This window comes from Corylus avellana, chromosome ca2 (genome assembly GCF_901000735.1).
Source record: "Corylus avellana chromosome ca2, CavTom2PMs-1.0".
Lineage (NCBI taxonomy): Eukaryota > Viridiplantae > Streptophyta > Magnoliopsida > Fagales > Betulaceae > Corylus > Corylus avellana.
In genome coordinates, this window is record NC_081542.1 from 21,480,942 (window position 1) to 21,485,755 (window position 4,814).

Genomic DNA, 4,814 nt, shown 5'->3' on the forward strand with positions numbered 1-4,814 from the left:
TTCGTACCCAATATTACCAACACACCGTCATGTATAGTGTTGCCAGATACTCGCTTTGAGCTGAAGCCGAGTACAATAGGTCACCTTCCTGCATTTAGAGGATTAGAGAATGAAGATCCATATGTTCATGTGAGGATTTTTTTGGAAATTTGCGACATTGTTAATACGCAAAATGCCTCAGCAGAAGCGATGCGTCTTCGGTTATTCCCTCTGTCCCTACATGATAGGGCGAAATCCTGGCTACTCAACAATAGACCTGGATCTATCACTTCTTGGGATATGCTGCAAAGCAAGTTTTACCACAAGTTCTTCCCAATTTCCAAAATCAATGCCCTCCGTCTACAAATCACCAATTTCAGACAGAAAGAAGGGGAAAGATTCACCGATAGCTGGGAGAAGTTTAAAGAGCTTACTTTAAAATGCCCACCTCACGGGTTTGAGAATGAGGTGGTTGTTCAAATTTTCTACAGGAGACTAACACCAAGTGAGCGAAACTCGCTTGAGACTATGAATGGTAGAGAATTCTTAAGTCTTACTGGGGATGAAGCCTATAAAACTTTGGACGAAATGGCTAAACGAGCACAACAATGGGATTTTCAAAATAGTCAAGATAGTTGGGACAGACAACAACCCGCTCCCAAGACAGGAGGCATCTATGAGGTGAGGAACGATGCTGAATTAAGGGAGGAATTGAAGGTTCTCAGGTGTTAGTTTAATACTATGGTCTTAAACAAACCAGTGAATGCAGCAGATACTTACCACATTGATGCATGCGGGTTATGTGATAGTCAAACGCATTTCACTCAAAACTGCCCAACTTTGTCAACAGAGTGCCAAACTGAGCAAGTCAATGCCTTCAATGAGTACAGAAAACCCACAACTGGACCGTTTTCTGAAACTTACAATCTAGGGTGGCGGAATCACCCTAATTTCTCATGGAAGCAGAATCAGCCATTGAACCAGATAGGTACCTCCACTCAAACTCAGAATCAGTACCGGCCATCTCACCAAGCTCAACCTCCTATGTATCAGTCCACCACTCAAGTGCCACAGCCTGCACCACAATCATCACTGGAAGACATGATGAAAACATTGATAGAAAAAGTCGACCAGTCCAACTCCAAAGCTATACAAGAGATAAAAGGTATCACCAATCAAGCCGTACAGGAGCTGAGGAATTCCAACATGGCTAATAGCAGATACATACAAGAACTTAAGCAGGCCATGATCAAGGTAGAAGGACAAGTTGGCCAGATAGCAAGTCAAGTGGGGAAAGAGAAAGAGGGAAGTTCCCTAGTAAACCTGTGCCCAACCCAAAAGGGCAATTTGTGATTGGAAGTTCCTCCGCCTCTAAGCATGGTCAGGAGCATGTGCAAGCCATCACCAGTCTGAGGTCAAGCAAATAAGTGGATAATCAAGTGATCATGCCTGAAGAGGCCACTGAGGCTGCAGAAGAGAAGGAAAGCCTAGACAAGTTTGCAGAAGACACAGGACCAGACATTGCCATTCCGATTACTGAGGATCATTCCAGAAAGTATATACCCAAAGCTCTGTATCCAGAAAGACTGATAGCGCCAAAGAAAAGCTCGTTGTTTAATGATATTTTGGAAGTGTTCAAGCAAGTGCAGATAAACATTCCGTTCCTAGATGCCATCTAGCAAGTGCCTTCTTATGCCAAATTTCTAAAGGATTTGGTCACCATCAAGAGGAAGACGAATGTCCCCAAGAAAGCTTTCCTGACTGAGCAGGTCAGCTCTATCTTGCAATACAAGATGCCTGTAAAGTATAACGACCCTAGATGTCCTACCATTGCTTGCAAGATTGGTGACAACCGAGTTAAAAAAGCTTTGTTGGATTTGGGGGCCAATGTAAATCTATTGCCATATTCAGTATACGTTCAACTGGGATTGGGAGAGTTGAAATCCACTTCAATTACACTTCAGTTGGCCAACAGATCTGTGAAGGTTCCAAGGGGAATTATTGAAGACATGTTGATCAAAGTTGATAAGTTCTACTACCCTGTGGACTTCATCATCTTAGATACAGAGACGAAAAATGCAGAAATTCAAGTTCCAATCATATTAAGGCGTCCCTTTTTAGCTACGGCTAATGCCCTAATCAACTATAGAACTGGAGTCATGAAGATATCATTTGGAAACATGACAGTGGAGCTGAACATCTTTGATATCAACAGGCAGCCATTTGAGTATGAGGAGGTCATAAGCACATGCTTAATTGAGGAGATAGTAAAGAACACTGTCAATGAACCAGACATTGAAGACCCCTTGGGAGAATGCCTGATTGCACTGGGAAGTGACATGGAACTGGACACATTATTGGAACAAGTTGACGCCTTGTTAGACTCAACTACTAAGATAGAGACGAAGACTGCATAAATTACTTTGACATCATCCCCTGATCCAACTTCATTAGCAGCTGAGCCTGTCAAGCGGGAGTTGAAGCCTCTACCAGACACCTTGAAGTACAAGTATCTGGATCCTACAGAATCTATTCCAGTGATCATTCCTGCCGACCTGGATAGTGATCAGGAACAGAAGCTGGAAGAAGCTTTGAGAGAGCATAAAGAAGCAATCGGGTGGTCAATAGAAGATATTGTTGTGCAAATTTATTTAACTCGCAAGTGTACGAATCAATTGTAGTTAATGGATTGCAAGTGCGAGGTCAAACTCATAGGGAATTGTAATCTTGAAAACAATTTTAAATCTAAATTAATTAAACCCTAATCTAGTTCTAAATTTTTGAGAGAATTTTTTGTTTGAATGAAAAAGTAAAAACATAAACAATTTAAAGTGATTGAAAACTTATGACAAAGCACTAAGGTTTCGGAATCCGCACTCACAAATTCATAACAACATAATTTCATGATCTATAATATTCCCCAAAGTTCTCACATATAAATCTTAAGTTTGTTTTACTATTGCTTCAAAGAATTAATCAAAAGATCCCAGGTATCCATTCATAACCCAAATCACAAAAGAAATCCAATATTCGATTAAATCATTAACTGTATTCGTAAATCACAAGAAAATATCTAATCTTTATCAAAACATCAATTGTATCCAAAGAATAAATCACGTGGAAAATTCAATTTTTAACAAAGAAAACCAAGCAATCAATTGTATTGAATAATCTTAAATCATCAAGTGTATCCTTGAATCACAAAAGATATCCAAGAATTATTCAATCCAATTGATTAGAAGTAAAACAATAGAGCAATTAAACCATTAAATTGGGAAATATTACATACATAAAATAAAGTTGCTAATCATAAGTGAGGCTTCATCTTCAACCTTAGTTGAAGGTTTAGCCTCTCATGTTATTGAAAGACAAAACAAAATTGATTGAATTCATAATGTAAAATCGAGTGCTTACAAATAAGAATCACAAAGTAGAGATCCAAAATCTAGGAAAACCTTAAACTCTCTTCTTTCTTCTCTGCAATCTTGAAATTCGCAGCGTCCCTCACTAATCTGATAATTCCCTATTTATAGACCAAAAACTTAGGGTTTTACAAGTTGAAATCGGATAAAATTCGTCCAAGTTTAAACCCTTTAATTCCGGGACAATTTTGGATTAGTAACGTCCGAATTAGGAAAATCCTATTTCACAATGAATTGTAATATTTTGAGTTAGCTTTCTAATTCCGCTTGAATCACCTCAATCGGATATGTGAGCAAAAAGTTATAGTCAAAATACTGAGACATGTGCAGAATCTGAATTTGAATCCAATCCGAAATTTTATCCAATCTGAACTTTAATCCGATTTAACCATTTCTCGGATTTGGCTAAGCTTAACCACATCATCTAAGTCTTCTAAAAGTATGTTTTCTTCCGAAAAGTAGTTTTTCTTCAATGACTTACAAAATACTAAAAACACAAAACTAACACAGAACATTAGATAATAACACAGCTAAAGAATTAACACAAGTAAATTAAGGGGTCCAAATATGCAATATTTGGCATACATCAAACACCCCCAAACTTAACTTTTGCCAGTAGCGTAGCAAAACAAAACAAAAAATAAAATGAAAACAAAACAAAACAAAACATAAATCCTCTTTCGTGGGAGAAACGATTGCATTTAGCATATGCAACAAGCCTTTTAAACCCCTAGGCATCCCTAGTGGACGAGTGAAGTCTCGTGAAGGCTTAACATGAATGATACCTACAAACATTGTAGCACTATGTTGTTTAACAAGAAAGAAGTTTCACACAAACCATGGTTCTTATTCATGAGCAAGCCTAAAAAGACAAACACCATCATCACAGTCAATAAGAAATGCCGAATCAAATCACTCATAAATGGACAATTTAGACCTTATACGTTCTGAAAAGTGTAAAGTGTAATTAGCATACAATCATGAAGCTTTCAGTTTAAACTCAAGACACGTTCCATAAAATTTGTAAAAATCTCTATCAAATGAAACAACCAAGGCAAGATATGCATTTTTTTTTTTAAAATTTTTTACAGGCTTTGCAATGTCTAACTCGCTTAAGTTTTCTAATTGACTCATGTAACAAGTATTAGGCCAATGACTCCCAAGCCAGGTGGCTTTAAGGCATTAGATGTAGAACATTCCTAAGGGCTTATTAACTTAAGTAAAAAAGGCTATGAAGTCAGATTAGCCATATCATAAATCAACACTGAACTTCACACCTTTTGACGCGAACACTCAATGCTTAATGAGGCAAGATGTCCGGTTACTCAGTGAAAAACTCAACATGATCTTTCTTTTCTTTTTCCTTCTCTTTTTTATTTATTTTTTTCTTCTTTTTATTTTTATTATATATAT

At 37.5% G+C, this 4,814-nt stretch overlaps 1 non-coding gene across 1 annotated transcript; it reads right to left on the reverse strand.

The window, feature by feature from the left end:
- Positions 1-330: 330 nt before the first annotated feature.
- Positions 331-437, reverse strand: LOC132173158 (small nucleolar RNA R71). Its single transcript, XR_009439254.1, has one exon. It is a non-coding gene; the product is annotated as a small nucleolar RNA R71 (small nucleolar RNA).
- Positions 438-4,814: the final 4,377 nt, after the last annotated feature.